Source organism: Ceratina calcarata, unplaced genomic scaffold, assembly GCF_001652005.2.
Source record: "Ceratina calcarata isolate Rehan_Ccalc_2016 unplaced genomic scaffold, ASM165200v1 scaffold423.2, whole genome shotgun sequence".
Classification (NCBI taxonomy): domain Eukaryota; kingdom Metazoa; phylum Arthropoda; class Insecta; order Hymenoptera; family Apidae; genus Ceratina; species Ceratina calcarata.
The window spans coordinates 3518-12642 of record NW_017165948.1 but is presented as its reverse complement, the minus strand read 5'-3'; the positions used below and the strand labels follow the sequence as shown (position 1 = coordinate 12642).

At 39.9% G+C, this 9125-nt stretch overlaps 1 long non-coding RNA gene across 2 annotated transcripts; it reads left to right on the top strand.

Annotated features, from left to right (window-relative positions):
- The first annotated feature begins 1192 nt into the window (after positions 1–1192).
- Positions 1193–5574, top strand: LOC113464566 (uncharacterized). Of its 2 annotated transcripts, XR_003389413.1 has the most exons (4): positions 1193–1629; positions 1697–1780; positions 1866–2721; positions 3042–5574. It is a non-coding gene; the product is annotated as an uncharacterized LOC113464566 (long non-coding RNA). The 2 variants fall into 2 exon arrangements; XR_003389412.1 differs by having other exon boundaries at positions 1193–1780.
- Positions 5575–9125: the final 3551 nt, after the last annotated feature.

The following is a 9125-nucleotide window of genomic DNA, read 5'->3' as shown; positions in this document are numbered from 1 at the left end:
GAATTTTAATGTAGGTGCTGGTAATGTGCGTACGTTAACATTATTTTTATTTTTACGCGTCAAAATTATGTTAAAATCCAACAATATCAATGCGAGATCGAGCATCGAAAAAATAAGATGTTGACTTATTACTCGTTTTGAATTTTGTCCCCCTAGGAGAGACTAACACATGCACATAGCTGGCTCAATTTCACTGTTACTAGCTGTACAGGGAACAGGGACTTAAGCAAATACTTAAGACGATCTTAAGAATAAGCAACGACTCTGAATATCGGCGTACGAGTATAGTTGGTCATTGCGCGGAAATTGAATGATCCCCTTGGCCCTCGGTATGTCACGTCTCGACTCTCGCTCATTTTCAGCGACGGGTACATCGTGAGATTTTTTGGCATTGAGCAAAGTTTGCCACTTGCAGTGTGCATCCAATGCTCGTGCGGTCTGCTCCTTCATGCCGTCTCACATCGATCGTTCGAGCAAATCCCTTGTTCTCCGAGCTTGACATGCCACACGTGCGTGATTGAACCAAGTGAAACAATTGACCTCGCCGTTCGAACTCCGGTCACCGATCATCATTAATTGCTTAATGTGCATTCTAAGAATCGTGTGAAATTCTTACGGGATCGTTAATAACATGTTGTTCAATGTGTTTTTCAACGAACGACCTGTCAATAAGATGATATTGTTACGAGAAGCTTAAACTAGAAAATCATGTCAATACACTGTAACAAAAAAACTGTTTCACGGAACTATTCACGTTTGTATTGATACATACATGAATTGGTAGTGAACTGCAATGTGCATGTCACTGAATCTACGTTTCACCGATGTATCTACTTATTATTGATGCGACCAATAATTTTCGGAACGATGTAGCAAACCTTTGCGTCATTATTATACAGGGTGTCCCAGAAAAGTCTTAGAACCGAAGAGACGTGATTCTGGACGTGTTTCTGAACAACAATTTCCTTTGCCAAAATGCGAAATGAGGCATGGTTTTTGAATTATTAACGAAAAACACTGACCAATAAGAGCGCGTGTAAGGCCCGCACTATGCCATGGCCGAGCATTACGATCCCAGTTACGACTGGGTGCGGGCCCTACGCGTGTTCTCATTGGTCACTGTTTTTTGTTAATAATTCAAAAACCATGGCTCACTGCATTTTACCAAAAGAAACTGTTGTTCAGAAATACCTCCAAAATCACCCCTTTTCGGCTCTAACACTTTCCCTGGGACACCCTGTATTTTTATTTATCGTCCATTAGTCTAGTACCTGCGTCGCCGTATAAATACTATGCCTATAAATAATACGTCACTGTCCTTATTACGATGACCTCCTTAATCGTAGTGAAAGAGAAGAGGTGATGGCTCACATTTACGATGGCCGAGCAAAAATTTTACGAACTTTCTTCCTAGTGACCGAAAAGCGATTAGTGAAAGTCGACCGAGATAAGCTCTTAGAAGAAAGTGTTTCCTAAATATTTTTGGATCCCTTGCTCTCATCGAATATGGATACTCGTCATAACTTAAGGATAGTTAAGCATACGCAATTGTACGCTTTCAGAATGTATTAAGACCGAACGACAAGTAATAGCTACAGCTTCAAGTCTCGTTATGTCAATTTTTCAAACGTAAGTCTTCAGTTTTTTATCAAAAGTGGTTCACCAACGTCTTTGAAGACCAGACGTCTTTATACAGGGTGTCCCAGAAGAAGTGTTAGATACCAAAAGAGGTAATTCTGGAGGTGTTTCTGAACAACAATTTCCTTTGGTAAAATGTAAAGTGAGCCATGGTTTTTAAATTATTAACGAAAGACACCGACATATACACATATGAATTCATAACACGGTGTTTGTTTCACTCGCAGATAGGATAATAAGTGTCGTCGTTACCCTAACCGTTCCCAGCATCACTCGATACATCGATCCGATTAGCATCGGACGCAAGAAAACAAGTCGTACGTAAGAATCGGTAATTAACGATGCAGAGAAAAGCGATCGTCGCCCGTCTACTCATGATCCAGCGTAGAATAAATGAACCGTTGACTAGAAATGACGTCAAATACTTGGAGCCAGACAAGGTCTGGCGATCACACAGGCGTTTAATAAACGTCAAACGAATTCAATATTAATTCGTCGATGTACCCGTGTAACTCGTGATAATTGATCGATAAACAAGCTGGGTGAAAGGTGAAACACTTGGAGTTAAACAGATCCACGATCAGGCGTGGATATCTACATATGTATGTACGTTACTATCGAATTCTAATAAAGTGGAACAGGAAGGAAATTAATGATTCGGTGGACAGGTAACTGGTCGAAGATTTAAATTCGACGATATCGATATCCCAGGAGGACACTGAAATATGACCTCAACCTCTCGTTAAGATCGTTGCACCGTCACTCCAGCCAGTTTCATTCTTTCGTTTCGTTTCGGTTCGTTCACGTGCGAAGCTAAATCTACACGTGTACCTTGAACTCTACATGACATTTCCATCGACTCATTTCAAAATCACCGGAAATTTGTTCCGACAAATTTATTTTTACTACCGATCTATCAATTATGAGACGAAACATACAGATGATTCCTCAGAAGCGTTTTATCGTTGAAGGTTCTGGACAAACATGACGTTGCTGGCTGTTCGCGGGAAGAAACCGTACATCGTAGCAAAAAAAGCTGTGTACCAGGGGGTTTTCCCCGATTATCCAGTTACGTGGCGCGACGTGAGTACTTAAACCGTCGGCGCTGTTTACTATTTATTTAACGTGTGCAGAGCAAATATTGCCAGTGTTCTGTCAGATTCAAAATAATACTGAGATCATACATTAGAAGGTACATTAAAAATACTGATAGCTATTATTGGCTACAACAATGTGGTACAATTGACATAAGCGTAAATGATTTCATACGGGTCGAGCCGACTTCCTTAACGAGTTCCAATTTGAGCAAACATTCTTAAAATAATTCCGCGAACTATGGCTTGCGACCTTCTAACAGGATTTCCTTCTTTTCTTTCTTTTCTTTTCCTCTTCTTCTTTTTCAGATAATTCTCGGAATGTCCACCGCCGTGGCGGCCATTAGCTTCCCAACGAGAAGCGACTCGGGGCTGCCCAGCCGAACGACCTCGATATCTTTTGAGGTAAGCCTTTTTGCTCTTCTGGCGTCAAAATCTCATTTTTCTTACATATACGTTTCGCGAATAGAACAAAGGTATCGATATACAATAATATACATATATGTATATATACAAAGTGTCTTAGCCGATTTCGACATGTTGACAACTTTGGTATTGTGGCATGTAGCGAAAAATGTTTCATAGGAAACTTAAATGGTATCGAGTGGGGCATATTCTGGTGTTATTAGTTTTTCCGTAGGTAGATGCGTCAAGGATATATGAAGGTCAACATTGTTTTTTTAAATAAATAAGGTACTTTTTTATGCATCAAGCGATACAGCTAAACATTCTTTACAAAAACGAGTAAATTAGAATGCATGTGCCTCCCACACCTTTTAGATCTGTCCCTACCTTTTACATACCGCGACTATTCTCGAGGTATGGCGAGATTGACCCGGTCACTAAACCTTGCAGGACAGTCAATGAATTAGGCTCCATCATTGGCGTATTTCATGATGGAGTTACATCTGTTAAAAGAAAGATATACCTTGTCTTCTCACTAATATTCCTGGTACACTTACTGTATCATGTTTACTTGCTAGCCCTAGTCTTAATCCCTGCTGATTCACTTCCACTCTTTTGTTATACTTATTTAATTTAATATATGTCTTTCTTTTCTTTTCTTTCTCTTTTATCTCATCTTATGTCTGATATTGTTACTATATTTTTACTGTATTCTTTCTGTTGTGTTATAATGGGCTCTGTGTGTGAAATAAAGTATTATAATTATTATTATATATATACATATTCAGGATCTCCGCATGTATTTCTAAGTTGCGAACCACTGTAAACGTGTATCGAACGAGAGTGGTGCGAGTGCGTGTCGCGGCACGTGGAGGAAACCCCTTCACCCTTGACTTTCGCCAGCGCGCATGAAACCAGGAGGCGATTGCACTTTTAAGAGTGTGCCCCGCCGCAACCGCTGCCGCCGCCGATGCACCTGCGTTCAGTTTATCGAGAACCGCGGCGGTCCCGATCTTGTCCGAGAAAGAACGAAGGTCACCGAGCCTCGGCCGTATATAAAACACAGTCGGGTGTCGGGTCGGGTAACGACGCTCAGCTGCTCCCGCGTTCGTATCGTTCATTCTGCGTCCTGCGTTCACAAGCGTGGCGTGCCAGTGAGTGCGAGAGACCAGTGCCAGCAGCAGACCTCTGAAATCTCGGTATAAAAGTAGAAACGAGTTCAAGCGCGCGAAAGTGATATAACAAGTCGTGCGACGTTCCCTTTCGACGATCGAGATAGACGCGACGGGGTGAAACAGCGTCAGAGAGTAAAACGATTAAAACAAGTAAAACTCGGGGAGTAAACGATCGCCGCGATGTACACGAATCCGTTCAACCGCAAGCACAGTACGATCCGTCAGATGCTGGATCGACTGCTATTGGACCCGACCAAGAAAACCATCAAGAGGTCGGAAAGTATGTCGAGCTCAGGAAGCGGCGGCAGCTCGAATCGAGGTAGCGATGGGTACCTGAGCAGATGCAACCACGGCCACAGGATGCTCTGGGCTAGGAAGTGAACAACGTCGCTGAACGAAAGGAAACAGCTACTGTTCATTACTTTTCCTTCCTATTTCGCCCTCCGTCGCAACCGACAATGACTGGGGACAATTCCGCGATGGAGCCAACGAACCTCGTCGGCGAGTTCAGCGAATTGTATCAGTAGCGGAAAATGCCACGGACGTAATGAAAGGCGGTAGGACTCGGCATCAGTTGATCGCGCGGTCGGACTCGCTGCGCAAATTGCCCCCTGCAACTTACAAGGGAAATCTTGAAACCGTACCACCGGGACAGGTGTTATTACGCCGTCGGGGAAAATCGATAGGTACTATTTATTCGGATCGATGATCAAAGGATCCGGTCTCACGGCTACTTGGATACGATGTCGTGGCCAGGTATAAATCCGGCCGCCGCCGTCGACGTTCCGTTCCCTATCGGAGGGAATATCGATGTCACCGACAACTTCTTGACGGGTCAACAACGAATGGATGTCGACGTCGAACAACCGACGAATTCAACTTGGATCGATCGCCAACCAGTTCGAATTACGTGTTCGAAATGAGACAATCGAGAATCGCAGATATTAGATGATACTCGATGGATTTATTTATCATACGTCGTTCCTCTTCTATGTATGTTATTCGTACGTTAGACAAAAATTTAAATGTACATATGTCGAGTCACACTGTGTGCCATACTTAATTGTTAAATATAATAGTTTGCATTGTTTCGCGAATATCGCGATACACATTTGGTTTCTCCGCGATTGTATGTGGTTTACCGGATAGCTGCAAATTTTATATATTACTAGTCAAAAGCCAGTATTATAATCTTGCTTGCTTTTTTAATTTATTTTGTTTTGTACGACGATTGCATGAAATTAAACATATTTACCATACAATTTGTTCTACCGAGTTCTTTACACCATGCTGTTCTACTTGTCCTTTTGCCTCTCTCCCTGTCGGTTACAATTTCCCTTTCAAGGAAGAATCCGTTGAATCGTAATTGTCTTCGTTACGAACAGGCGTTTCTCACTGACGTCATTAGCATAACACGCATCGTGAATTCATTCGACAAGCACGAATTTTCGAACCTATGAGGTAGAAGAATTTAATGTAAAAAGTTGAAGAGCTCATATTACGATTTGTATTATCTGTTATTTTTAATGGAAATTTAATTAACGCTCGCGCTTCCGTATCGTTGAAGACAGAGGAATTAGCTTATGTCATTCGAAGACTGCTCGTCGTTAACTAATAGTAACTGTTTAATTAGATAATAGCTAGGTGCAATACGGTAAGTATCTTTGCAATGCTTCGTTCAATTAGTAACTCGGTGCTCGATAAGAACGTCAAAGAACTGTCGTTGAAATTTATCTGTCCTCTTTCAGCATCTAACAGTGTCCATTAAATGTTTGCAATTATTTTCTATTTTAATGTACAACGATAAAAGTAATTGCTTCGTTCATCTGACAAACGCGTTCGATGCATGTTTTTATACCACGGTTCTCTTGATAATCGTGTTTGTATGTAATTATGTGTCAAAAGAGTAAACGTACATGCGATAATAAATTCTGTATGAATGATGCAAATAATTTACAAGGTTAACATTTTATGTACAGTTCTTACTACTTTTGCTCTCCATCTGATTTCCATAATCATCTGTATAAAAACACTTGCCGGTATTTTGATCTTAACATTTATCTTTTTATTGATCAAGCATTTACCTGATTATTATTATTATTATTATTACTACTACTACCCATAAGAGGATTGATCCTCACTCTGAAATACATATGTATAAGTTCGTACACTTCGCCACGTGGAGGTGACGTGCACTCGTATTTCTCTTTTACTCTACTAATCATATTCTAACCTCTACCGCATTCATTTCACCGACGTTAATACGTGAAATCACATCAACCGTTACGTCTATTAAATTTCCATACGATTGTCGTGAAAAGATTAATATTCTCATTTTGACTGACGTTACCAGCCAGCATGAAACGAATATGCAAATCAGTTTTAGTGACGTTCAAATCGGCCGAAACCGGCTTTACCTATATACTACATTTGTCAGTTTTCTTTTCACTGTCATGTTATCTCCATCTTCGACTGCTTTCGATCGTCTATTTGCGTTCGAATTATGGTTCTAAGTTCTAACATAATTAGCTATTTTCATAGAAAATTGCAAAATATGCGATACGATTACTGATTACGTGTGCAAAAGTTCAGCTGCGTGTCGCTATTTTAACTAGTGTAGCCATAACAATTTTAAATATCCTATCTACCAGATACAATGTTTTTCTCGCTAATTCTGTTTCATAACTTTAATCGCATTTACACTTATAAGTTCAAACGTTCACTGCACCGTATGCATCAAGCTCGATAAATGTGATAAAAATAAGTTGAGGAATAAATAAAAACGAAACATGAAAAACAGAACGCGATCGCTAATGTTTTCTTCTGTTTCACGACGTGTGGTAGTAGATCGATCGCAAGCGTACGTTTCACGTGACACATTTTTCTATTCCATGAGAGAACGTTATTCCGTGTACTTGTTTTTCTGACCTTTCATGGCACAGACGTTTGTACGGTAAATTCTTATTCGTCAATCAAATAAGGTAAAGGAGGTAGTACCTGGACACTTTTGAACATAAATTTTTTATAATGTTTTTTACTACGAAATTTAAGCATAGTACATGAAAACTTATCATCTTAGCAGATAGCTGGGATCTCATAGTCATATTTAAGAAAAAAAAACCTTCTTTTGTAATATATGTATTAAAATAATCGCATTAAAAAAAAATTGCTGTCAACCGCAGTAGTAGGACACATTTAATCTGAACGAGTGGTGTAGTAGGACAAGTATGGAATCAGAACTGGGACAATATTATTATGACGCCTCTAAGCGAATTGAGAAACAGTTGGATTAAGAAAAAGGGTTGAAAAGTTATGAAAATACACTAAATCATTTATTGTGAAAAATATATCATACGTTTGAATGGCTTTTATATCAGATCCGAATTTATCAAGGTATTGCAGCGCGATTAATTAGTGAGGGGCTAAACCTGGACAGCCACTGCCGTCTTGTCCCACTTGTACGTATTAAGTTTCAAAAGGGATTGTAAAATTGGACAGTAAATTATTAAATACATATCTATTATGTCCAAGTACTGGTCCCAAAATTCGTTTTGTCCCAGTACTACCTCCTTTACCTTAAACTTCGTTATTGTGTAAAACAATCTCGTGCCAAACACCTATATTGAGAATCATGCGAGATGACGATTAAGAAAAATGATGGTAAATTAGAAAAATTGTGCGTGATTAAAGTCGACTCGCGAGTCGTCCTTCGCGGTTAACGTAGCTGATCCAATGTCGCAGACGATACGTGTGGTGATACTCGCGGAAAGACGATTCGCGGTTGCATAACTGTCTGAGCTACAATGTAACGAGCAATAAATACACGTGGATCTGCGTCTATCGCGCGACGAGAATTATGTTACACGGCGTCGACGGAGGTCGCACCGCGAGTCGTCTACGTTTATGCGTTCCAATGTTCATCGTTAAGTAATATAAAGAGACGATGCATAATTAAATTTAGTATGCGCGAACTCATCGTTTACAATGAGATAATGAAACGGAAATCATTTTGTCTTACTATCATATTTTTGTCTACGCGTGTCGCCTGGATGATGGCGGATTGGAAATTCGTCCGATCGATGATCGCGAGTGAGGAAGGGAAGATGAAATTGTTTCCGACGGATCTATTAAGTAGTCGCGTGAATCTATACGTAAATAGAACGAGTCCGAATCGCGCGATCGTTATAATGCAAAAAAGCATAATTTGCATTTGCGTCCACGGACTGACGTATGTATAGAATTTCGTAATCTGCTACTATCATTAATTTTATTCGATAACTGCATCAGCGCCAGTTCATTTCGCTTAATTGGCAGATTGCGTTCTCTGCGCGCGTTCACTGCACGTTCACTGCGCGTTCAAACGCGCTATCGGTAAAAGTTCGAACTCTCCTCGTAACTCTCGGTGTATGCTACATCACTTATCCTCCATATTATTTTGTTATATTACTTGTATCGCATAAATACATGACACATGCATCAATTCCGCTTGAAAACACTATAAGAAGATGTATTTCAACGCAAACAGCGTGAAAATTCATCGTGACAGGTGGAATTTTAAGGGACATATGGAGAAATCGGTGTCCCTTCAAGGAGATCTCTGCTTAAATGATTATAATTCTACTTGTATCGCATAAATGCATGATACATGTACTAATTCCGCTTGAAAATAAAAAACATGCATTCTGTGTTTAAAAAATAAAAATATCTACATATATATTAGCATAAATTACTCAATCTTTTGTTTAAAGATGTGATAAGTATTGATATTAAGGATTTATTGGCTATACAGTCAATTCCAAAAGTTTATGTATCT